At 43.2% G+C, this 26,918-nt stretch overlaps 1 long non-coding RNA gene across 2 annotated transcripts; it reads right to left on the bottom strand.

The window, feature by feature from the left end:
• LOC307197582 lies at positions 1 to 26,918 on the bottom strand. Of its 2 annotated transcripts, none has more exons than XR_013831457.1 (3): positions 26,798 to 26,918; positions 20,126 to 20,511; positions 1 to 9,661 (listed from the first exon to the last, which is right to left on the bottom strand). It is a non-coding gene; the product is annotated as an uncharacterized lncRNA (long non-coding RNA). The 2 variants fall into 2 exon arrangements; XR_013831458.1 differs by having other exon boundaries at positions 20,126 to 20,527; positions 26,798 to 26,902.

Raw genomic sequence — 26,918 nt, 5'->3', positions numbered from 1 at the left:
GGTAAGCAAACTTTTTCTAGAAAGGGCTAGATGGTAGATAGTTTAGGCCTTGTGGGCCATACAGTCTCTGTTGCATCTACTCAATTCTGTCCTTGTAGCAGAAAGCAGCCACAGACAACATGCAAACAAAGGGCATGGCTGTGTTTCAATGAAACTTTATTTACAAAAACAGATGGTGGCTAGATTTGTTTGCTGATGCTTGGTCTTTAGACCCTTGTTTACTGGTGTAGTTTGCTGAACCCTGGTCTCTTAGGTCTACCCAGGACAGAGGTAAAACTAATGTTTTAAAATGATTCTTTAACTCAAGTCCTCATAAAAATAACATAAAAAATAAATCAACAAAAATAAAAATTATAGGGCTTCCCTGGTGGCGCAGTGGTTGAGAGTCTGCCTGCCGATGCAGGGGACACGGGTTCGTGCCCCGGTCTGGGAAGATCCCACATGCCGCGGAGCGGCTGGGCCCGTGAGCCATGGCTGCTGAGCCTGCGCATCCGGAGCCTGTGCTCCGCAACGGGCGAGGTGACAACCGTGAGAGGCCCGCGTACCGCAAAAAAAAAAAAATAAATAAAAAAATAAAAATAATAAAATGTCTAAACTCTTCACTTAAACATTACTATATTTAATATATGCATATACTTTTATATCAAACTATAAAAAAACAATAAATGAGCTTTGATAGGGACCTGTAGTTCCTCATACAAAAGTGGTAAATTCCTTAGGGAGACATCATATTATGTATCAGTTAGGATACTGCCTAAACTGCTATAGCAAAGAGACCCAAAAGCTTAGAGGCCTTACAAGGTAGAAGTATATTTCTCTCTCTCTCTCTCTCTCTCTCTCTACTTAACACATGACATCCATCTTTGGCTTGTGCAGCCTCTCCATCTGTAGCCATTGGGAAAGGACAAAGAGACAAGGGGAAATTATACCTAGTTCTTTTGTGGGGCATAAGCTAAAAGTAGCACGTATCATGTCTGTTCACTTCCCATTGACCAGAATTCACTCAATTGGCCACAACCAGCTACTAGGGAAGTTAGGAAACGTAGTCTCAAATTTAGTGTGTTCCACTAAAATCTGGGCATTCCATTGTCATCAAACAAGGGAGCATAGGAAAGAACTTGTATTGGTCAACAACTAGCAGTCTTTTGGATACGCCATGACAGAAAAGACCTCAGGCTGTGGAGTCAGACTGATCTGACATTAAATTCTGCCTCCACCGCTTACTAGCTTTGTATTATTGGGAATCATATACTCTTTCTGAGCCTTAGTGTTTTTTTTCTGTAAAATGAGATTAATAATAATATTCACTCTTGACTCGCCTTTGTGTACGTTCTGCTTATCTCCCAATCATCCACATGAGGGAGAGAAATCGGAACAAGCAACTACACATGTTGCTCCCCGTCCAGGCTGATCTATCCAGGAGCACCAAGGGAGTGAGTGTTCAACCTTGCCCATTCCTAGGTTCTAATCAGTGACACCAACAGGGAGAACAGGCCACACGAAATGGTTTTATGGTCAACCCTTACTTGAATTAGAGTCAGCGGGGAAAGCAACAGTTCTATTACAGAGAAGCTTTCTTGAGCATACAGCCTCCAGGTTTTCGTAAGTAAAATTACTTTCTCTGTGATGTCATCCTTTTTTCTCTTGCACAAGATTTTACCAACGCCTGTGGACCTTTGCCCAATGAAGAAATAACTAGATCATGTGTGGCTCTGTCTCATTACTGTTTTCCTCATCTGTATATTTTTGGTTGTTGTTGCAATGTTATTAACACAAGAGCACTGGGGCAATGATGTTGGAAGTGGAGCAAAAGAGTGCAACCCTAGCTGAACTCTGAGCTCCATTATATCATACTTTTTCCTTGGCTCGAACCATTTTGCAATCACTGGAATGTAAATTTTGTAGAGTTTCTTCCCCTTGTTTTGTCTTTCTCTCCATAAGGTCTTAGTGACTTCAGACATTCCACTTTTACTAATAAGACCTAATACCTTCCCCAAAACAATAGATTTCTTCCTCTGATCAATACCTCCCACTCAACATCTACCTTTGCAAGTTGTTGGAAGGATTTAATGAGGTGATGTGTGTAAAGCCCTCAGAACAAAGCCTACTGCACAGTAACGAATGCAATAAAAGTTGGCTACACCACAAGCAACATAGAGTGGGTTCTGATAGTAACTTCCAGTTCCTCCCCACTACAAAATGGGTCAAACCACTATCCAAATGTATCTAATGGAATTATCTCTGCTCTTGGCTTACATCCTCCATCATCCAGCTCCCATGCCAGAGCAGTCTTCTCTGAACTATCAGAAGACCAATGACTAATAACAGGGAATTCCCTGACTGCAGTTGCTCAAAGGACACACCTTAAAGTCCAGAACAGCTGCATAACTGAAGAAGCATCCCATGACATGCTCTGCAAAATTCTTACCACCAGTTCCTTATTACACACGATTGGCTCCTCTCTGTTTGCTAGACAGACCATCATCTCTCTCTCTCTCCCTGAGAATTTTCTCTCTCTGCTCAATTGCCTCTCCTACAGTAATCAAAGGGAGCTTTACAGCCAGCTCCTTTCAGTATAAGGAAACTTCCAGATTGAGACTGTCTCCCATTGGCCAAGACCACAAGCATTATGACTCATCCACTGATGTTGCAGATGTGCTCCCTGTCTCTGCAGAATTCTGGAGTGCTGTGATCTAACATTTTATGTATAATGGTGTATATCTTACATTATACTATGCTGAAAATTAATATAAAAGTTAGAAAGAGCCACTGCTAATTTTTAGGTCCTTTACGATAATTCCTCGAGTTAATGATAGAGGCTGATAGGAGTCTCCTATCAGTGAGTCTCCTATCACTCCTAATGATAGGAGTCTTCGGTTTAGCTAAATTCACCAAGGCATCTTTTCTTTCCATTGTCATTCATTCATTCAGCATTTTTATTAAATGCTACTGTTTACCAGTCACTGTGTTGCTTTTTGAAAATAACATGATGAGGGCGATAAAGCTTTTTCTTTATCAATTAAAATTTGTTTCAATGTACTGGACTTCTGCTTCTCCGTACCAGGGCTTCAGTGTAGAACAGCTGCTCCCTTGCTTTCTACTTGTGCAAAGATTATTTAAAGTTCTTATGCTCCGTGGGGCTTTCCCAGATTCTTGCTGCTCAGAGTGAGAAGAGAATCCTTATCTCATGCCTATGCTGATTAAAAATGTCAGGGTTATAGGTTACAGACAACAGAAACCAATTCTGAATGTCTTAAGTTTTAAAAAAATTTATCGAATTATATGAGAAAGACCCCAAATTACAAAGTGCTTGGAGGGTCTGGTTAGAGCCATGGCAACCCAGGAGTAGCCAGGAGGCAAGAATCCTAACGTTCTTCTTTCAGCAAGAGCAGTCCACCCAAGATATCACCACCAGTGCCCGTGGACACAGAAGCAGCTACTATGATGGGCTAATTCAAATGTTCTCACAGCTGTAGATTCAACACTGCAGGGCCAGCACATCTGATTGACCAAACTTCCATCCTGTGGCTGGCAGAGGGTTGGCAGAGTGAGGGTCCAGCCCTTCAGTTCCCATAATAGGAGGTAAGGGCATGATGTCTCTCATGTGCTACAGGCAATGGAGAGTTTCTCCAAAATTAGGAAGGGAAATCAGAAGCTGAGCCGGCAAAGGAAGAACAAGGTCTCCTACACCAATAATGACTACATTTTGATACCTTTTAAAAATTATTAGTGCCTCTATTGTTCTCTCTCATTTTGCACTGTTTGTACTCTGTTTTCTTTTTCTTTTCTTTCTTTATTTGTTTGTTTGTTTATATTTATTTATTGGCCGCTCCGTGCGGCTTGCGGGATCTTAGTTCCTTGACCAGGGATTGAACCTGGGTCCATGGCAGTGAAAGCGTCAGGTCCTACCCAGTGGACCGCCAGGGAATTCCCTGTACTCTTTAAATGGATTTGGAATTTGTTGCGTACTCTCTTCCCCAACTAAGTTCCTTCAGGATGAGAACACTTGTTATATTCTGTACATAACCTCCTAGTGGCTCGCTCACAGCAGCTGCCTGTGAAGTAATTTACAACCTAGTAAGTGCTGGATATTTACCTTATCGGCCTCTTCTAATATCTAGTGCTACCAATAATGGAGAATTTGAGACTTTGGGACAAAATGCCAAGACTTCTTACAGTTATTTAAAGTTATGTCTATTTGACAACATATCCTGTGTTTACTTTTAAACAGTAGGAAAATGCTTATAATTAGAAACAATAGAACAATTCAGTATTAAATACATCTTACATTTGCTGTTTAGCCACTTGAGGGGAAACAATTTTCTAACAAGTGGCAACGGTCAAGAAAGCTATGAAATTTAGGCCAGTTGTCGCAGAAAAATAACTTATTAGTTGCTAAGCTACCAGTCTAAAAAGGAACTCAATTAGGAGATACAAACAAGACCCAGTCCGTTTGAGAATAGAAAGTCGTAGCTGTCAGGTGATTCTGGTGCATGTGTGGCAGACAAAGTAATTGACAACCTGGTCTTTGCTTGGCATGAAATTTGGCTTTGATTTAGTGAGTGACTGACAGGCTGGTGTCATCGGAAAACGTGGATTGTATGTTGGAGGGGCTATTTCGCAACAAAGTGATTGACGTGTTACAGAAATTGTCCCATAGATGGAGAAAACCAGATAGAGATTCGTTTTGACAAGCATTTCCTTTTTACCTGTTCACTTTGTTTACAGAGAAGACAGAGAGGGCAAGGCCTCATGGGTGCTAATTGATTTATCCAGTGGATATCAGAATGGCGATGGCCACAGGGGTACATGGAAAGAGCCCTGGATGGTGAGGAAGTGGGAGGTGGGTGTTCCAGCCCAGATTCCCCCGTGACTGTGCTGTCTGAAGAAGATAAAGGAGCTCTTTAGGCTCCACCTTTGCATCTGCTAAATGAGGAGCTTGAACTAAAATCATTTCTATATTCCATTCCAACCACTTATAAGTCTGTGTAATTTGTTTTTCATGGACAACTATTATTTTGCCACATCTTTTCCATTGTCATGCCACAGACTGTGCCTGGCCCATCCCATTATTCCATTTCTTAAGCCACAGTGATCGGTTCATGGATTGTTTCAATGGGACAGAACCCTGGGACTTCTATATATTTGAATTTTAGAAAAGAAGCCTCCTTTTCACTGAGACTGCTACATTAATAGAACAGAAGTCTAGAAGTGCTGGTGGCCATCTTTGCCACCTCATAGGAGGAGGGTTGACAGATAAAATACAGGATTCCCCATTAAATTTGAATTTCAAATAAATGAACAACTTTTTTTTTTTTTTTGGCGGTACACGGGCCTCTCACTGTTGTGGCCTCTCCCGTTGCCGAGCACAGGCTCCGGACACGCAGGCTCAGCGGCCGTGGCTCACAGACCTAGCAGCTCCGCGGCAGGTGGGATCTTCCCGGACCAGGGCACGAACCCGTGTCCCCTGCATCGGCAGGCGGACTCTCAACCACTGCGCCACCAGGGAAGCCCTCAAATAAATGAACAACTTTATAGTATAAATGTGTCCCAAATATTGCATGGGATATACTTAAACTAAAAAGAAAACATATTTGTTGTTTATCTGAAGTTCAAATTTATCTGGGTGTCTTGCATTCTTATTTGCTAAATCTGGCAACCTTATATGTATAAAAATCTGCTTGGGAATGAAGCCAGCACAAGCAAAAGTAGAACCAAGAGGTACAAAGAATGATTCCTGGTGGCATCATTCAAGTACCGGGACCCAGCCATGCCTAAAGCTTGCACTAGCCATGCTCTTCTTAGATCCAAGTGGAAAACCGTTTTTTTACTCTTCTATTAAGCTCGTTTGAGTTGAGTTTCCCTCTCTGACAATGAGAAAACACTCTCTCCTTCTCCCACTCCATACTTTCCTTCTCATATTAGCCATTGGGTTAGGCTGTCACTGGAGGCAACATTATCATATCCTATACAAGGTAGGACATTTCCTGGAAGTGTGTCTTATTCTCATCAAAATGGCCATTTGTCTTCTTGACTTACGGTTAGTTTTTCTCCTGATTTCTGACTTTCTGCCCCCTTTAGTTTCCTTGACCACTACCATTATTTTTCTTAAAATTACCAATTATAAGGAAAAAATTTTTTAAGGAAATTAGAAGCTGAGAGACAACTCAGAAATGTTGATAGTCACCTGTTGCTAATAACATTGAGTAAATAACTCTGCCCATTTCTTTCCTTTTTTCAAGGAAGTTGGCCAACCATCTTTTTGACCAATAAATTATTTATTGTGTTATATGTAAGCTACATTCTCTCAAAAAGAATTTGAATCTTGCTCTGAGCAGTAAAAAGAATTGGTAGTCCTATTAATCTGTGCTCTTAGGGTGTGAGTAATAGAAACCAACTTATTAAGCTGGTGCAAAATGTCCAGTTATGTTTTATAAGGGTAGGGATATCTCAGAGAACACACAAAACTGGAATACAGCCAGCTCTCAGAAAGAGACTGAATTCAAGACCTAGAAAGCTATCAGGGTTCCCTCCCTCTCTCTCTCTCTCTCTTTCTCTCTCTCTCCTTTCATTTAATTTCTACTTCACTTTCTTTACTCTAGACTATGATCACTACAGAGAGTTTTTTCTCTGCGCTTAATCTGTTTGGTGGAATATGGCTGTCCCAGATGTTATATGATTTGGGTTCAGTGACAGAATCTAACTTACCATCTGTCAGTGCCAGTTCTGGGGAAACAGAATGTGATTGGCTCACTTGAGTCAGGTGTTCGCGCTCCAGCCAATGGAGGACAAATACACGTAATACAAACATGGCTGCCCAAGACCCATCCCTGTGGATTGCAGCCTGCTCCCAGAATTAAGAGAACTTCTCTGAGTTACCAGTGTGCTAGTTATTAAGCTATTGTTTCTGAGCTCCACATCCCTTCTCTGAGCTCTGCTCTGTGAAGCTGGGGGCTGGGATCCTGCAAATGGCATAGCTCCTTGGCCAGTTTGACATGAAAGTGTGTTGAAAACAGAATTCCAGCTAAAGCCAGCCCAGCCAAACTTGGCTGTGAGGACCAGACTGGTAGTTCAGATGTCTTGCACCAAGAATGCTATATGGACCCTTGAAGTCCGAGTCCAAATAGGAGTCCAAGTGTCTGTCTACTGGCTATTCAGGATCCATAGAATAAGATAGGGAACTTTTTAAAAAATTCTTTTAAAAAATCTATAAATATGAGCTCTTAAAATTATCTCAAAGTATCTCTAATGTGTCCACATCTGAAGAATTTTATTTCAAGAAACTCATTTCTGTGGAGTTCATTTTTGAGAGTTCTGAAGGAAGCAGAAGGGCAACTAAGTTTATAGCTTCAAATGCTCTAAGAACTGACACAAGGTAGAGTGTAATGAAGTCTAAAGCCCTCTGCACAGAGATTCCGGGTATGGCCTGCCTGGGATAAAATACTGTCCATGCCACTTCCTAGCCCTGTGATATTGAACATGCAACAACACAGTTTTTATGTATCTCTGCTACTGCATCAGCGAAGTTGAGCTAATGAGTGTAGCTGCCACAAACAATTGTAAAGGCTGGATAAGGTACTCCATTCAGGATGGTGAGCTCCCTTGCTCTGGCCAAGTCTTTAGGCCTGGACTAAAGTAAGTACTCAGTGAATGTCCACATTATCCTACTTATTCCTACTGGCCTTTTGGGTGTTGAGGTCCTTTGACTTTTATCTCAGAGGCTATGGGGAGCTATTAGAAGGAATTAAGCCATCTATGCCAAATTCCATCTGTGCACTGACTAGAACCCATGGAAAAGGAAAAAAAATGATGTGGACACCCTAAACACAGAGCTCAACAGAGTATGATGACTTTGGCCATAAGTGCTGCTTAATGCTGTCTGTAGAGCTGCCCATCGAAAAGCTCCCAACAGATGACCTGCAGTAATGAGCGTAGGAAGGGAGCAGCACTGCAGAACATTCTACCTGATGGGAACACAGATCACGGGAAGGGCATTTCCGTAAAGCATAGAGCGTCTTTCCACTCTTTCCTCCTCCATCATATCCCCTGGCCCAGCCCCTCTACTTGCGGTCTTACTTCTCAGTTTCCAGTTCCCATTCATTCATTTTTTTCATTATTATGTTTTAATTCACTCATGTATTCATTCTACCATCTATTCATCAACTTTTTAATTACTCATGTAGCAAATATTTATTGGGCTAGTAACTGCAGATTAGATTTATTGGGCTTTTTCTATATGGTGGATTTCTTGATAAGTATGACGAAAGTAACAACAATAGATAGCAACCAGCATTTATTGAGCATTTATTCTGTGTCACGCACCATGAATTATTTCCTCTTCACAAGAGTTGTCTGAGGTAAGATGCTGTTATTAACAGCGTTTTTACAGATTGGGCAAAGTGTTTTAGAGGATTTCGGTGAATTATCCAAAGTCACACAGCTGGTAAATTACAGGGCCAGGGTTCAAAATCATGTTTGTCTAATGTAACACACATGCTCTTAACCAGTGCTTGGGGCAGCCTCAGTAGATCTGAAACTCCAGGGTTTGTAATTCTTACTCAGTAATGAATTCATAGGGAAGTGGTACCTGATCTGTGTTATAAAGTGTGGACAGGAGACTAGTAAGAAAATCATTTAAGAAGGTATTCATTCCAATCAAAAACAACATACTAAACAAAACAGTGAAGCAGAAACCCACAGTATGACCCCATTTTCCCAGCATAACTCATTGAAAAGGTATTAATATGTCATCATCAACTTGACAAAACCAAATGGTGAGTTAGGAATCTTTCCATTGAAAATGACTGGAAATCAAAAACTGGCTTGAAGAATGAAGGAATGTTGGACTTCCCTGGCGTTGCAGTGGTTAAGAATCCGCCTGCCAATGCAGTGGACACAGGTTCGAGCCATGGTCCAAGAAGATCCCACATGCCGTGGAGCAACTAGGCCTATGCGCCATAACTACTGAGCCCACATGCCACAACTACTGAAGCCTGCGTGCCTAGAGCCCGTGCTCCATAGAGAAGCCACCGTAATGAGAAGCCCGCGCACCGCAACGAAGAGTAGCCCCCACTCGCCGCAACTAGAGAAAGACCGCACACAGCAATGAAGACCCAACGCAGCCAAAAATAAATAAATTAATTAATTAATTTAAAGTATATTTTAAAAAAAGAATGAAGGAACAGATAAATTTGCATCGCTGAAAAGAGCAGGGGCAGGGTTAGCTTCAGGTACAGTTGGATCTAGTGCCATCTAGGACCAGCTTTGTTCCCTTCCGTATTTCCTCTCTGTCTTCCACAGAATCAGCTACTTCTTCAGGCTTCAAATGAATTCCTGTTGGCAGTTCCACGGTCTTCTGTTTTAGTAGCAAAAAAGTTGTTCATGTCTTTGTATCTTCATACCACACAGACCGCAGGTGGATCTCAAAAAGTTGAGACACTTCTTTTGTCCCAGAAGCCCTAGAAAACTTCTCCACAGATTTTATTGGTTTTGACTGGGTTTCTTCCATCACGAATCAAACCATGGGAGCCAGAGGGATGAGATAGAATAGGATCGTTGGCTTTAGCCAGTCAGAGTCCAGCCCCTGAAGCTGGGGGAAGGATCAATATCACAAAAATGGATGGCTGATCATGGGAGAGAATTATACTGCAAATGGTGTCATCTGAGAGAGGAAGATGAACAGAAGTTAGGTAGGAAAAACCACTGGGGTCCACCACACCAAGCTATTCAGTTTCTTTGTTTAACTACTGATTGCCCAAAAGTATCTTCCTGAAGCATAAGGCAGCTCAATTTTGAACTGCACTAAATTGGCAGTGGAGTTGGCCCTTCAGATCCGTAGATACTGCACCCGATTCCCCTTGGTTGGTTGAATCCACAGATGGGGAGCCTGCAGATCTGGAGAGCCGACTGTACTATGTCATTTTATATAAAGGACTTGAGCATTTTGGGATTTGGGTATCTGCTGGAATCCTGGAACCAATCCCCTATGGGTACTGAGGGACGTCTGTATTATCTTATTCATTACCATCTTGGGAGCATTTTCTCCACTAAATGTAATAATATTTCTTTAGTATTAGTAAGTGTAGTATTTTTTTCCTCCCCAAAGTGGCTCAGAAGTTCCAACGTTCAAAGTGTCTTGAGTAGGATTATTGTCACTACCCTCCTTTATATCTGCTTTGTGTCCTGACTAAACAAAAGGTATCGACTTGCAACATTTCAATTAAAATCAGATTAAATACTGTGTTTCTTTACAGGGGTGGTACTTCAATTGCAACTCTTTCCATGTTGTTTATTTGACATATGTGTTTGGCATGTGTCAACTGTTGTGATCACTTTTCTTTTTGTGACATTTTTGAGAAGGGGAAAATACTGCATGGCTCAGTGGCTGACACAGTTACAAGCGGCAATATAAAAATTTGAAATTCTTAGACGATTTAGCATTTCCCCTCCCAGACACATTATTTATCACAGAGAAGTGATATTCTGGGGGACTCAAGCCAATTAGAGGATGGGAGTATAATTTTTACAAAACAAGTGTATGTCTAAATTATCACTCTCTCTCTCCTCTCCATAAATAGTGACGCTAATAGACCCGTAGCCTGAGATACGGGAAGGGATGCCATGTTCTCCAACGATTCATCTTGTCTGGGAAGGCAGAGTTGAGAAATCGGATCACCTAAGGTGCACAGCTATACTTTAGCATCGTCGGGCGTCTCCTGACTATAGTGGTTGAAGGAGTGTTTCTTGTCTAGAAGAGGGTGCTTGTGCGTGTGTTTATGTGTGCATGTGTGTGTTTGCAAGAGAAAGGGAGAGAGAGGCTTACAGTTTAAGGCATGATTGAACCACAAATATGTTTTACTTGGTTGGCACAAAATTTCTACAGTAGGGAACTTTTGACATAAAAGTTTAGATTACCATCTTCTTATAAAGATCTTGAGATCTTTCCTAAGGGGGAAAACAATAGACTGGAGTCTACAGTGGTTTTGTGTAGTGGTTGCCACCTTTAGACAGGTCATAAGCTCTCCAGTCTGCCTCAGTCCCCACCATTCCCTGTTGTCTCAGATCCAATATGTTTCGTTCCGTTACCTTCCTGGATACAACAGGCAGTTAAGTTTGTGGGCCTTAATATAATGAGAGCCACATGCACTAATAATCCAGTGACTTGTCAATCCACTGTCCTTTCAAATTTTGCCCAAGGTATAGGCACTGAGGGTGGAGAGAATCTGATTTTCCTGTAAGACTTTTTTTTTTCAGAATCAGTACGATTTACTTACATTAGTTGAAACAGAGTCAATATTCTTTTAAAAAGTAAGACAAAATATTTCCAACTTTTCTGCAGTTCTAGTTTTCCTTTGGCATTCTTTTGTGACTTTTCTGAACCAAGCAACTTCTTGGGAGGTATATTAAAAGGTTTAATATTCACAATATAAATCACATCTCTTGTAAATCACAGCACACCACACATTACGTGGTTCTGGAATTTCTGCTAACCACGACTGCCATCTTTGAGCTGACTACAAATGCTGTGTATGTTAGCTACAAAAATCCTCAGCAAAAATATTCCAGGGCTAATAAATGTTATGTTTTTGTATCTTTGCCTTTTTTACTTTACAGCGCTCTATCTTTTTATCAGAGAAGGGGAAATGTATATTTTTCCAACTTCTTCCATTAGTGTTTCTAAACTTGTTAGAGATTAGTACTTTGGGCAGCTCTCCAGCTGACCCACCGCTCAATTCACTTCTGTGCGAGAAGGGGAAGGCATGGTAGAGGAATCACTGAGTCACAGAATGTGTGAGCTTAAGGACTTGGCCCTGGGAATCTGAAAAGCAGAATTTTGAGAAATTTGCCATATTTTAATAAGTATATTATAAACTATTTTTGACTGCCTGTTCTTTATTGCATACTCAATGTGTGTACCTAATTCAGGAGTCAGTAAATTATGGACCAAGGGCCAATCTAGCCAGCTGTCTTTTTTTGTAAATAAAGTTTTATTGGCACACAGCCACGCCCATTTATTTACATATCATTTGAGGCTTCTTTTGTACTACAACGGCAAAGTTGAGTAGTTGTAACAGAGGCCAATATGGCCAGCAAAGCAAAAAGATTTACTGTGTGGTCCTTTAAGAAAAATTTTGCCAAACTGATCTAATTCTCTAACATGGTAGAAAAATGTCATTGCTTGTTAAAAGCATTTTTTAAAAAAATGATTAGTTCTCCCAGATTTAAGCTCCTGTACTCCTCTTCAGGACTCTTGTGACACTTGAAATTATCTATTCACTGGACATCTTCATACTAAAAGCTGCTTAGGGAGCCTCTGTTGGATCTGATTTATCAATTAGGAATGCTTTTAACTGCAAGTAGCAGAATACTTCTAACTGTGGCTTAAACAATGGAGATTTGAATTATCTAATACAAATGAGTCTAGGTTTGATACAGAGGCCCCAGGGTTGTGCAAACTACAATTGCTATAATCCCAGTGCTAGAACAAGACAGGAAACTAGTGGATATTCAATAAAAACATGTCAAATGGCAGATGGATGTATTGATGGATGAATGGATATATGATAGACAAAATCTTTCAAATTTAGTTTAATTTGGTCCCCACGGTGGGCAACAGATGACAGCAAGTAAGGGGTCCTTTGTAGTAAAAATGTGTGGGCTTCACTTTATCTTAACCTCTTCATTTTACAGATGGGGAAAGTGAGGCACAAAAATAGAAGGTTAGGTATTACTGTGAATTTTTATGGGTTTCGATTGTCCAACATCCATGTGCCGCCCTTCTGGTAACAACTCCTTAATTTTTCTTTTAAGAACCAAGTCTCTAAAACAATGTGATTGAAGTGAGGCAGGTGGCAGCCCTACCCGCAAAGAGAGCATCTGTCCCGGGATCAGCAATATTCCATCCCCCTGACTTTAGTGATTGATCCAGAGTTGAGTGCAAGTCCCAGGGTCATACAACCAGAATGAGCATTAAGCTTCAGCAGGTGCTGCCAGAAAAAAAAGAGCAGAGGCCAGTCTCTAACAGCCCCTGGTCCATAAGATGTGCTCAGCAAATATTTGTTGAATGAATGAATGAGTGAATATATGAATAAATAGCATCTTCCTGTGTCAGAAAGGAAGGGTCCTCAAGGACCAGATGATCTACTCTCTACAGACCTAGCAGTAGAATCCCAGTCTCCTGAAAGCAAGTCCAAGGTCTTCTCTATTCTTCCTTCCTGATCATGGCAATAGGAATTCCTGATCTTCCAGTAACCATCTTTTGCCTCTGTCAATGTCACCACTTGTTTTCCTCAGTTAATCTGTTTTCTCAAGTCCTTGAGTGCTTCCATTTCTTGAAGTGCATCTTGTCTATGTATTTGAATTCCAGTTCTTTTCAATTGCAGCGAAATGAGGCAGATACTAATGACCTTTGTTGCATTACTGTGCCCACTAAGGGACCTGGGATGTTATCCTGGCTCTCCACCTTCAGTCCTCTGTCTCCATTCACATCTCTGACCAGGCGCTTCTTGAGGTCTCTCTCCTATGTTCCCAAACCCTCCAGTGTGGGCCAGAGCACATCCCTGTTCTTATTCCGCAATGCAGCTTATACCAATGGTCCCCTGGGCTGACTGGTTTTAAGAGGCTCACCTGGACTGTGGAGAAATCTATATCTTAGACATTCAATGGAGACATCGCCAGGGCCCTTGGGTGTCCAGTGGGCTGTGTTTCGAGATCCCTTCCAGGTTGGGGAATGAGGAAATACAGTGTCTTTCAGAAACAGATGGCATCCAGGTGTAGCTTGCTCGGCTGGGCTCCATCTTGGAACCTCTAATGAATTCTCCAGCTGGGGTGGGTCACAGGCCTTGCATTCTCTTCCACCCCAGCAGGACTGCTGTGGATCTCAACAGTGGTTGTGTGGGGATGGTATAAGGACTGCTCCTTTTGAAATATTCCTGAAATGTTCCCCTTCTAGGGAATTGCAAACTATTTTGCACCGTGAGGAGCATCATGGAAGAGAATATTTAATTCAAACAAGCAGCTCTCTGAACATTATGCTCTGTGAATTCAGCCATCAACCATTAATTCAAAAGTTTGATGTAAGGAACTTTTAAGTAACATAGATATCTGTTAAGAATACATTTTTCAAATATTCAAATTTTTAAATTTGAAAATCCACTCTGCCACTTACTCACTGTGTATGTAACCTTGAACAAGTTACTGAAACCAGTGGTTCTCAGATGTGGTCCCCAGATCAACAGCAGCAACATCACCTGGGAATTTTTTGAATAAAAATCTTGGGGCCCCCACCCCAAACCTACTGAATCAGATACTCTAGGGAAAGGAGTCAGCAATCTGTGTTTTAACAAGATTACATTTAACATATGTAAAATGGGAGTAATATAACTTGTCCTCATAAGGTTGTTTTAAGGATTAAAATCAATAGGTTTTGCACGTAAAGCACTTAGCACAGTGTCTGGCGCTTCTTACGCACTCAATACATGACAGCTACAATCAACGTTATTGTTATTTTGTTATTGTTGGATTTCTTTTCTGGGTGGCCAGTGAACTAGTCTATGTCTCTACACATCTACCTGAGAAATAGTGAAGAGGGAATGTATTTGAACATTAATCATTGCAACAATAGCTAATTTAGTGAACTCCTACCCTGGGCCAGGCACTTGGCTAATCACTTCATGATCATTGCATTAGATCTTCATTTAAAAAAATGCTAAGACAATGGTGCTCTTTTTGTCCATCTTTTACAGGTGACAAAACAGCTTAAGTAACTTGCCCAGAATAACACAGGTAGTGAATGAAAGAGCCAGAAAAAGAATTCAGAGAATGAGTCTCCAGAGCCCGGGTTTTAAGCAGACGACCATACTGCCCCTCCAGAGTGGTTCGCAAAAGGGACTGTGGGGTGGCCATTTCCATACCTACAGTGTCATTGCCAAAATCAGATACTCGCTACCACATATGCATTAACATCATAGCTATTGATTAATTATAGAAGAAGTCTCTGGATCAAGTTTTGGCTTGAAATGAGTTCATTTTATAAGAGGACCTTGTAGCTGTCCTCCATGAAGGTCTCCATGATTCTTTATTTCTGCCCAGGCGTATTGGTCGTCTGGTCCTGATGGGGGATAATTTGCTGATGACAGGACTAAAGACAGCCTAGCATCTGTCACCAGAGTTGTTCCTTTTGGGTCACACTTTGAGGCACTGATTACCTGAGCCCACAGAATACATTCAGGTATCCATTAGATGAGAGAATCAGCTAGAAAAAAAAAAATGCTTCCTTTACCTACAGAAGGTATATCTTCAGGTGAGGATTAGAAAGAGGAAATGTGGAAATGTGACCTGTAGTTATTGTTAAGTAAGTAATAAGCAGCGGTACTTATTAATGTGGGTTTGGGTGCCCAATGATAAATACCAAATTTATATAATTTTTCAATACCACAAAAAATCTGGCCCATAAAATACTAATGACGCCCTATAAAACAATTTAAAAATGGGTAAAATTTTATGTATATAAGAGGAATTTCAGAACAGGCTGCTGAATTTGTAAAATAAATATATTTAAACACCTATCAAATGATGTTCCGGAGTAAAATATATGTTTATTCAGTGCAGCGTTCACTTCTTCCCAGAGAACTTTTAAGGTACAAATAAGCCAGGAACGAAACCCTGCAGGTTTTCTTATCTAAGTGAAGCTAATAAGTTTGTCCTTCATTTGAGAGTTCCTGCCTAAATCTTCGAAGCTGGACCTCAAAGATATTATAAGATGTTCAGTTTAATGTAAAACTTCCCTGTGTCCCTAAAATGACAGTATCAACAATAGCACCACTGAGCAAACACTACTTTTGTCTTCTGCCTTTTATTTAATTTTTTTTCCCTCTTCTTAGCTCCACCCCAGCTAGCTCTTGAAAGGCCTTCTGTTCTGTCAGCCATAATGACATCTGCTGGCGGAGACAGGAAGTCATAAATCTGTAGGTCCCCTCTCAACCAAACCTTGTTAATGCTGCCATTTATCACAAGGGCTGGGGTGCCATCTCTGGAGGGCTGGACGCAGAGAGTCCATTTTCTCCCATATCCCTTTCCCAAGAGAGCAACCATTTTAAAAACAGCCACTTTTTCATCTCGCATTTGCAGACCTGAAAGTCAGGCAGATGCGACGTGCAGCTCTTGGAAAGAAGCCACAATTCCAGGCAACAATATACTCTACTTGATGTTTCAGAACTGAAGGAAAGCAGTGCTGACCAAGTTCTGTCCTTCCTCGTTTTAAATCGGCCCCTAACTGCGTCCAGGAGAGGAACGGAGATTTCCTCTCTCTGAGCCCCTCTGCCTCCCTGTACCTTCTTTAAGGGCAAAACTTGCTACAGTGGGAGTTGAAGGAGGATTATTGAAACTCAGTTACTTTTGTTCTGAACTAATTCAGGATGATGTTTGGGTTTTATTTCTAAGGAGTTCATTGCGCCCTGAGCCTTGATTCAAGACCTGTGCTCGTGCAGGACGTATTCTAGCTTTTGTCGCTCGAAGTGTGGTCCCTGGAGCAGAAGCATTAGCATCATCAGTTCGAGCTTGTTAGACATGCAGCATCCCAGGCACTCTACACCCACTTGATCAGAATCTGCATTTGAAGCCAGGTCCCCAGATGATTCCTTTATACATTAAAGTTTGCGAGGCCATGCTCTACCCTGGGGTTCTCAAACCTGGCCCTTATTAACGTTTGGGGATAGATCAGTCTTTGTTTGCAGGGGCCTTTCCTGTGCGCTATAGGATGTTTGCCAGCATCTCTGGCCTCTACCCGCTAGAAGCCAGTAGCACACCCCTGAATCGTGACAATCAAAAGCCTCTCCAGGGCTTCCCTGGTGGCGCAGTGGTTGAGAGTCCGCCTGCCGATGCAGGGGACGCGGGTTCGTGCTCCGGTCCGGGAAGATCCCGCATGCCGCGGAGAGGCTGGGCCCGTGAGCCATGGCCGCTGAGCCTGCACGTCCAGAGCCTGTGCTCCGCGACGGGAGAGGCCACAGCGGTGAGAGGCCCACGTACCGCAAAAAAATAAAATAAAATAAACCAAAAACCTCTCCAGACATTGTGATGTGTCCCCTGGGAGGAAAAAGCACCCGTTGGAACCCTGCAACTCAAAATGTGGTCTGTGAATTCACAGTATCTTGTTAGAAATACACCTTCTCAGACCCCACCCCAGACCTACTATATCCGGATTTCTCGAGATGGAGCCCAGGAATCTACTTTAACTTTGTAGGAGACAATACACAGGTTAAAATTTAAGAATTGTTAAGCTGCGGAGTATAAACAGGGAAAAGCAATGCGGTAACTAGACATTTTGTGATACAAAAGTCTGCGTGGCTGCAGCATTACTGAGAGGGAGTAATGCATGGTGGATGAATCTACAAGCTAGAGCCATATCAGGAGGGTTTGAATCCAGGCTTCCCCATTTGCTGTCTCCATAGCCTTGGGTAAGTTATCTAACCTCTCTGTGCCTCAGTTTCTTCACATGTAAAATGGGGACAAGAAAACCAATTTATCTCATCGAATTGTTCTAAGGATTAATAAGTTCATATTTTAAAGTGCTTAGAATAGCTTGTGGCCCAAGTGCTTTGTAAATGTTAACTACTATTATTACCACTTGTTTAATTTATCTGTCTTTCCCTAGATGTTTAAGTTCCCTAAGAACCAGGCAGGACCTTTTTTCCCTGCTGCATTCCCAGCACCCAACCCAGGGCCTGGCATGGAGCAGGTGCTTAATGAACCTTAGTGGGAAAAGAGGATACGCTGAAGGAGAGAAGAAGGCTGTGGCAGGAGCTCTCTGCTGCCAATGGCCAGGACCTGTGCCCTGCCGCCTTTGTACTTTCTGCAGGAGGACCTGAGCTTCCCTGATTGGCTTCTGTAAATTGGTGCCCTTGCAGATTAGAGGATTGAGCTGATTTAGTTTTATCCCTTAGTACAGATTAGATTAAACCTCTGGTACAGCTGAAAGCACTCTGTAAACAATAGTCAATCAACAAATGCTAGAAAAAGAATGAAAAAGCTAAAAATGTGGGAGTACTTTCTACGTGTCAGGTATTGTGCTAAGTATTTTATGTTTGGTCACATAATCCTCTTTGAGCCCCTAATGGAATTGGTGATGTAATTATGCCCATTTTACAGATAGGAAAACCGAGGTTCGGAGAGGCTATATAACTTGCCCAAGGTTATAGTCTTAGTAAATAGTAAAAGTATTTTTTAGATGTAGGTCTGTCTGACTTCAAACCTACATTTACCTTTCTTTCCTAGTGCCTACCTGGGCAGCACACAGTGATTCTGTGTCCTATATTTTCTATGGACAATCCTAATTTCAAATGTTCTGCTCCCACCTTATGCTTAAGAACACACTTAAGTGTTGGATCACGTCTCTCATCTTGTTTAAAAGCTTGAGCTGTGGTAATAATGAGAACTCTTCTCTATGCCCCTACTAGACATAAAACAAGGAGAGAGACCCCTGCCTCCAGTGAGCACACTTGTGGGGAGAGAGTACACTGACAAAACCAGCGAATGAAAAAGACTTCTAAGCACTAAATACATTATAAACAATAGGACTAAAACAGAGGGAACAGCTAAGAGAGGCATGGTGTGAAGCTTTCAAATACACTGGGCCTTCGCTAGATGGTTATTGAGGGTCTGCGGTTTATTGAAGTTCTGCTGTGTACCTGGAACTAGGCTAAGTGGAGATATTGCAATGAATAAGGCAGTCTTGGTCCCTGCCCATGTGAAGCTCCCAGTTTGGGGGATTCCAGTGCAACAGACACCGCCTGGTACTCGGCCCACTTCTCCACACTCTGCTTTAAATGCCAGCAGGGAGTGGTTCTTTGCCTGCAGGGAAGGCCGGGAGAGGCCCTCATCCCAGCTCTCAGGATGGAATGTAGATGGATACCCCAGCTCTCTCATACTTCAGAAGGGAGAGCTCAGACGTGCAGAATCTACACTGACTCCCAGCGTTCCCCCAGCAGGATTAAGTTGCAATTGCCCGCTGTGATAACCTGCTTGATAACACACCCCTATTGCCTGCATCCTTTTCTTTATTCACTCCCCCGCTTCCCTACTGGAGTTTTCCAGGATTATCTCCCAAATAAACTACTTGCTCTCAGATCTTTATCTTGGGGACATGCAATCCTTCAAGACACACAAGAGGATTTGCAACAGTCCCGAACTATTCAACCACTTGACGTCTGTGGGTTCCTGAGCTGTGTTGGCCTTCCCAGCAGTAGTTAAGGAGAAAAGACAAGCTGTATCGATGGGCAAAAAGAGCATCCAGGACAAGTCACTTTGGCATAATCCTAGCAAGCAGGGGTAGAATCTCATGAAATTTTCAGGACAATAGGACGCTTAATGCCTAATCATAATAGATAAGACATGCTCCCTGATAAGACGGAAAGGTGTTCTCAGAGCGAATTATATCATACTCTATTTGCTTCTGAAAGTTGAGGGGCACCTTTGGGCGCACAGTTCTAATGAGTCCAGGGAGGAGCGCTTGAGGCACAGTTGAGGTGGCATAAAATGTACCGGAGCCCAGAACTTAAAGGCTGCTCGCCACATGGTTTCCAGGCTGTTCCGGTCCTTACATTCACTTAATGTCTTCCTGTGGTTAATGAAGTTGAGCAATGGATTACTGGGCCAGCGACGTGGTCTGGATTCTTCAGCAGCAGCAAAACACTGTCACCAACTGCAAGTAGTCAACCAAGCAGCTCCTGTACCCCAGCCTGGCCACTCAGCAGTTGTCCTGTTTAAAATACACATCATGCTTAACTGCTGTTGCAAAACGCTACACCTAACCACATCAAAATAGTTCTTAAAAAAAGAGAAGCTGATGACTTTTGGAGGATTTATTCACAGAAGCAAGCTTGCCAATGCCCGAGCACCCCCAAACTTTGTCATCCACCTTAACTGTTTTCAGGGAGCAAATTTCCACCAAGTACAATAAGACATAGTGTCTTCTGTGTTGGTTGAGCAAACCCAGTCTAATGGACTGAGTGTTTCAGGATGTAAATAAATGAATGAATTAGCATTTATCAATGGCTGAAAGGAGAAAATTCAAACTCCATATTATGACCAATGATGTGCATACTCCCCCCCCCCGCCCACCGTGACTCACCTCTCTTGCCTCCTTTCTGCTTCCCTTTCCCCGGGCTGGCTGGCTCTCTCAACCTGGGACCTGGCAGCTGCATTTTTGTGTTATAGAAGCAGAGCAATCTCTTCCAATTTCAGGCTTTGGCTCCTGGTTGGCTGCTTTGTGTCTTCCAGATCTCAGTTTAAATGTTATCTTCTCAGAAAGGCTTTCCATGACCCCCACCCTGAGTGGACCCTGCCCCCTGCACTCTCTATCACAACACCCTGCTTTACTCTTGCTGTCACTCTCCACGATCCATCCGCCATGTCCTCTTGTCCAGTTCTTCCCTTCACCGTGATGCTGTATCAGGTGTCATGGGAGGGTAGGAAATAACCAGAGATTGCTACCTTAAAGTTTTCACAAAACAGTTACTGGAAGAGAGATATCCTGAATGAGTTAAATGACAGAAGAGCAAGGCAATGAATTATATCCTCAAGGGCAAAATCGTATGGTACACTGGCTCTCAAACTTGGCGGCATATTGGAATCATCTGGGGGCTTTAAAAAATACTGATGGCTGGATCCCGCCCTCACAGACTGATGTAATGAGTCTGGGGTAAGACCAGGGCATTGGGATTTTTTAAATCACCCCAGTTGATTATAATATGCCGCAAAGTTTGAGAACACTGCTTTTTTTAATTGAAGCGTTATGTACAGATAAGGAAGTACACAAATCAGAAGCATGCTGCTGAATTAATTTTCACAGACTGAACACACTAGCATAACCAGCACCCCAGTTATGAACAATACCAGCCCCTCAGAAGCTCCTCATACCCACTGTCAAAGGTAACCTACCTGATACTCAAGGTGAATTCTGTCTGCCTGTATGCTCATATATTTGGAGTCATAGTCTACATTGAGTCTCTTTGTTTGGGGAAGATATGGACTAGAGAAGTTTGAATCACATGGGATCCACCCTGGAAGGCTTCCTGAAAGAGGCAGTAATTAAGGGAGGATCTGAAGGAGGCAATTGGTGAGAGAGAGGGAAGAGAAAAGAGGGAGGGAAGTTGGGGAGGGGAGGACAGCATCAACTGGAAAGAGGCACACAGGCTGAAATGCTATACAGCCCTATCTAACAAAAGCCCTAAGATACTTTTAAAGTTTATCCTTCCTTGCAAGTATGCTTAGCTCAGTATTCAATCATTCCACAAATTTTTACTGAACACCAATCCTGCACTGGACTTGGAGATCTATAGGTGATAGAACTTACGTTTTAATTAGGGGAGACAGAAAATAAAGAGGCAAGTACATGAAATTACTTACATGTGGTTGTAAGCGCCATGAAGGATGAGAGACAGTGGGACAGATAGGGTGGGCAGAAGGAAGTGATGTTTGAGTTGAGAGTAAAGGGGAAAAACAGATCTGGGGGAGGAATCTTGCTGGAGGGAAGAGTAAATGCAAAAGCCCTGAAACTTGTATAGGAGACACGACAGAAACTAAGACGCTCAAGAATTTCACAGGCTGCCCCAGTGTCCAACAGTCACAGCAGTGACTAGCGTAAGGTAGGCACTCAGAGAATATTTGCTTTAATTGCATTGCGTTGCAGTCCAGCAGTAAGACAGGCAAACTACACCCCCGCCAAAAATATAATACAATAGGTATGTGCTTTAATGGGGCATTCATGGGCCACTAAGGGTGCGTTGAAAAGGCTCCTCGACCACCCTTTTGAGTGAATCCAAGAATAGATGCCCTGCCTGTCCCTTGCATGCAGCAACTTCTACTAACTTGATTCACTTGTTACAAAATTCAGCCCTTGCACAGGGAAGGTGCCAGTGCCTGGCACCTTATCAGAATCACCTGGGAACTTTCAAATTTTCAGATTTTCTGGCTCCACCCTGGGATCTAATTTAGTAAGTCTGGGGTGGGGCCTGTGCTTCTCTATCTTACCAAAAAAATCCCCAGGTGATTTTGATGTTGAGCCAGTGTGGGAATAAGTGTTCTGGAAGGTATGGTTGAGTCATTCCAATCAGCTCATGCCTTTACACATCCCAGAGTTTGAGGGTTGGATCCTAGGATGCTAAGTTCCCTGGAGACTTAAGCATAGCGTTATTCCAAGCCACCAACTCTTGGAAGAAGTTTCCGAAAGTGCCAGAGTCTGTGGTTTAGTATTTTACAAATTCTAGACATGCCCATACCACCTTCCTCACATTTTGCCATCTTCACATCCCACCTGAACCACTGTTTATTCTCTATTGTTCCTTAAGTATATTTATTTTTAAAACCCATGAATTATATTAAACTTTCGATTGCTACCATAAATGGAGAGCAGTATCTTTCTCTAAGACAGAGGTAAACAAAGTGAATTCAATTAAAAAAAAAACATTTAAAAAAAGTCTAACCAGAGGCGGGTGTCCCCTTCCTCCCTCACTGCTCCACGTGCATCCCTCCCTAAGCTGTGCGCTCCGTCGAAGAGGACGACCTTCCCCGATAGAGGAGGACCGCTCTTCGGTCAAGGGTATACGAGTAGCTGAGCTCCCCTGCTAGAACCTCCAAACAAGCTCTCAAGGTCCATTTGTAGGAGAACGTAGGGTAGTCAAGCTTCCAAGACTCCAGACACATCCAAATGAGGCACTGCACGTGGCAGTCTGCCTTTAGAAAAAAGAAAAAAAAAGTCTAGCCAGGTATTCTTGCCTCTCCTAAGCTTCTGAGTCAGAGATCTGTGGTTTCTTGGTTGAAAATAAAAGTTAGCAAGTGATAGGCACAAAAGACATACTAGCACCAAACGGACACTTCCTCAGATCGAAAGGGAATAATAACCTTTTCACTATGTGATTCAGCATTTTTCAGTGTTATGTCTACACCACTGAATGACATCTGGGTACCACTGTGTTATGCATCCACTGGGGTAGCCAAAATCTTTGTTGATAACCAAGCTGTATACTCTTCAGTAGTAGCAGTAGGAAAAAACACAAATTAATGAAAGAACACTCCAGAAGTGTGGGCCCAAGAATGAGTTCGTAGCCAGCTAAAAGAAAGTTTTTGCAGAAGATATTGTGAGCTCCCCCTCCCCGACTATATAACCGGCTACTGAGAAAGAGGCAAGAGTGGGGGTAAAATTCGAGAAGAATCCTGGAGAGCATCTAGGAGAGCTTCTGTAGCACAGTCAACTGCTCCTGCCTATTTCCCTCCTGATCTACTCCAAGGCTGGGTCCAGCTCCTGAACTCCCTCTTTCCTAGTTCCCAGTCTCTTGGATGTCATTTTACAGATGTTTTCTGAAGGCAAGGATCCTATCTCATGCATTCTAGCATCTCCTGTGCTCAGGGCAATACCTGGCACCTAACACAGAGATTTGTTAAATTATTGAATGGAATGCAAAGGCCAAATCAACGGGCATAGGGCTTCTGCAGAATATGGCAGATTCGAGGTGAGCTTACTGCAATCTTGGTCTTCTTTTCCGTCCAGGCCTAATTCTGTACCTCCTGATCCTATAACTGTGGCTCCTTAATGACAGGACTGTGGGGTTTTCACTCAATAAGCTACGGTTCCTATCACAGAGCTCCATAAAGGTGTGTTGGGTAATTAGAATTAATTAGTACTCATACCCCTTTTGCTGACATAGCCAACTATGAAGTGGGGTTTTCTCTGCCTCAGTTGCCTAAGGACTAGGCTGGGATTGGGTGGGGCTGGTAATGGGTGGAGGCTGCCTGGGTGATTTAGGGTGAGTGAATTAACAATTTGTACCATGTACGTGAGAAGGAAAAATGAGCATTTGCCCCCCTGTGCGGGGATGTTAAAAATGATTAAACAGCACTTTGCAAAGAGTGACAATAACATCTTGCAGCTGACTGGTAGGATGGACAAAGTTTCCTATGGCCCAAAAGAACTGTTTAGAAAAATATTTGTGGGACGGGTCACCCTTGGTAATTCCCCATGAGCGAGGGCAAAAGTGACAGGTAGGTGGTAGGCAGAAGGCGCCACAGATCGTACAGGTCAGGCCTCACGTGCAGTGAGTATATGGTAGGGCGGGAGTGAGGAGTGGACACTGGTGAAACCCATCACAGTGACCACAGTAACAGTGTCACCCCTTGAACTCCTAAATTATTGTAATTATTACTTTAATATCTAAGCCTGAGTTGGCTCTATAGTTAGCAATTTGGGGTAGATCTGATTCCAAAAGAACAAGGGCTTTTTTAGCAGAAGTTTTTAAACTGGAATAAGCAAGAGATTCACCTGTGGGATTGGGAGTTGTTTGGTCAAACTGCAGATTCCAAAGCCCTTATCCAGAAGTTTCTGACTTAGAAGGTTAAGGGCAATGGGCCCTAGAAGGTTCTGATTAGGAGATCTAGGCGTGACTTTACCTCCTGGGTGACTTTGGGCAACGTCTGGATACAATTTTGGTTGACACAACTAGGGTGGAAGAGTCTGGCATCTAGTGGGTAGAGACCAGACGTGCTGCTAAACATCCTACGATGCACAGTGGCCTCCACAGCAAAGAATTATGGCCTCAAAAGGTCAGTAGTGCCAGGGTTAGAACATTTTCTTCTAGAGTAAAAGGCCTCAGAACATGCATTTAACAAGGGCCTCAGGGCATTTTAATGCAGGAAGGAGAAGCCCTTGGAAAGACTGAGACAATGCCTGGCTTTTTATTCTGGGGACATGCTGTCAGAGCTCCCTTTTTGCCTATAACTCCTCTGTATTTAGGACTCAGCTTTCACTTGACTTTCCCCAGGAAGCCCTACCTCGTAACTAAACATCCTCCCTTCCTCCAAGTCCAGGTTAACGGCCCCCACTTCTAAGTACAACCCCTGTCCCAGCAGGCCTCACTTACCCCTTTAATTGTCTCTCCAACTGGAACAAGAGTCCCTTGAGGGCAGGGTCCATGTTCAGCCTGTCCCCAGCAGCTCAAAAGGTACCTGGCCCATATCAGGGCCATTGCCACATGTTGGCTCAAATGACATCTCCTGCACTGAGGCTAGAGCTACCCCCTCTTGCGGACACTGTCACAGAACCCTCTTGTAACAAATTCTTGGAGCTTTCCACTCTGAAATTATCATATTGGTTTGCTTACCTTTCATTCATTCAAATGTTTTATTGGGCATCTACTACATGTTGTGATCTTTGCTGTCACTGGGAATATAAAACCCCTCCTCTCAACAGAACTTATATTCTACAGGGGAAATTTGGACAATAAAAATAGAAAACTGTATATAATACATGTGATAATATGTGTGACATTGGTAAGCCCAGTAGAGAAAAATAAAATAGAGAAATGGAATGGGGAGTGGAGATGTGTGTGTGAAACTTTAAGTAAGGTTGGCCTCTGGGAGAAGGTGACATTTAAGCAAAGCCTGGATATCTGGGGGCGACTTGTCTGCTCCTTATTAGAACACAAACACTGAGAGGGCCAGGATCTTCCCTTTCTGTATGGCTGCTGTGTCTCCAGAATAGGCACATAGTAGGTGCTCAATAAAGATTATTTAAACAAAACAAAAAGAGGACCATGTGATTAAACTATCAAGGAGACAGATGGGAGATTCCTGTTTTTATGACCGTCCAGGGACTAGCAGGAAGGTGGGAGAGGAAAGGGCATTAAATTTAAGGCGGTGAGGAGGACATCCCTGTGGTTAGATTAAGAGATTTAGAGGATGGTGGTCATCACTCCAAGGTGCCTACCCCGTCCCCTGCCCAAAAGGAACATAAGTTCTCATGCTGCTAATATGGTTAATGGTCCTGTTAATGGTCCCTGCGGCTCAGCTCACCTGGCCCCCTGCGTCTCCTACCATCACCCCGCCCCCTTTCTTCCACATCCCCTCCCTTGTCACGCCTCCCCCAAGGGGTGTCCCCGAGCCCGGGGGTGGGGGGAGGGTGGAAAGGGGGTGGCGCGTCACCGCACCAGAGAAGAGGGCGCACGGCGGAGCCAGCGCCGGTGGCACGCCCGGGTCCCCGCCCCCAGCCCTGCTCCCCGGCGGGACACTGTCCCTTTAATAGACTCCCTCTGCCTGGCGTTCTGCGGCTGGGGAGTAAATTTCTCCCTGTCATCAGGTCGCGGGGAGAGGAGGAGGAGTTTGTTAATGTTCAGTTTGTTCAGCAGGATCGATGTTTGCTGGCATCGCCTCGCCCTGTCTTGTGTGTGTGTGAGAGTGTGTGTGCGTGTGTGTGTGTGTGTGTGTGTGCATATGTGGGGGGTGTGAGTGTGTGTGAGAGGAAGCGAGAGTGCGTGCGTGCGTGTGAGTGTGTGTGTGTGTGTGTGTGTGTATGTGTGTGTGTGTGTGTGTGTGTGTGTGAATTCCAGATTTTCTGTCTTTCCCAAACCCGCTCCTGTCCTCTAGCATATCACTCACAGACGGGGATCCGACAGCAGCCACAAACCTACAGTGAGTGATCTCTCTGCCCCCAGCGCGAATCCGCCATAGAGATCGGCGAGGAGGAGGAGGGAAAGAGGAGAAGGAAGAAGAAAAAGAAGAAACCACTACCTTCCCAGGATTGCCTTTTTTTTTTTTTTTTCCTTATCTTTACGCGCGCGTGTGCGTCCCTCGTCCCTTCCATCCGAACCCGGTCTTGGATGTTTAATAAAGAAATCAAGTGTCTCAACAGTCACCAAAAAAAAAAAAAAAAAAAAACAAACCAAAAAAAAAATTTCCAAAAAGCCAAAACAAAAAGAGAAAGAGAGGAAAAAAAAAAAATCCAAAACAAACAAACAAACAAGGCAGAACCAACCTCTACTTCCAACCAGCCGGCACAGCCGTCCGTGTCTGCCACCCAGAGAGGGGGGTCTCTGGCCCGTGGTGGAGGAGTTGCAGGGGGGATCGTCAGGGGGACAGAGGCCGAGTGACGCCCT

Source organism: Stenella coeruleoalba, assembly GCF_951394435.1.
Source record: "Stenella coeruleoalba genome assembly, chromosome: 15".
NCBI classification, from domain to species: Eukaryota; Metazoa; Chordata; class Mammalia; order Artiodactyla; family Delphinidae; genus Stenella; species Stenella coeruleoalba.
This window is presented reverse-complemented; position numbering and strand designations above follow the sequence as displayed.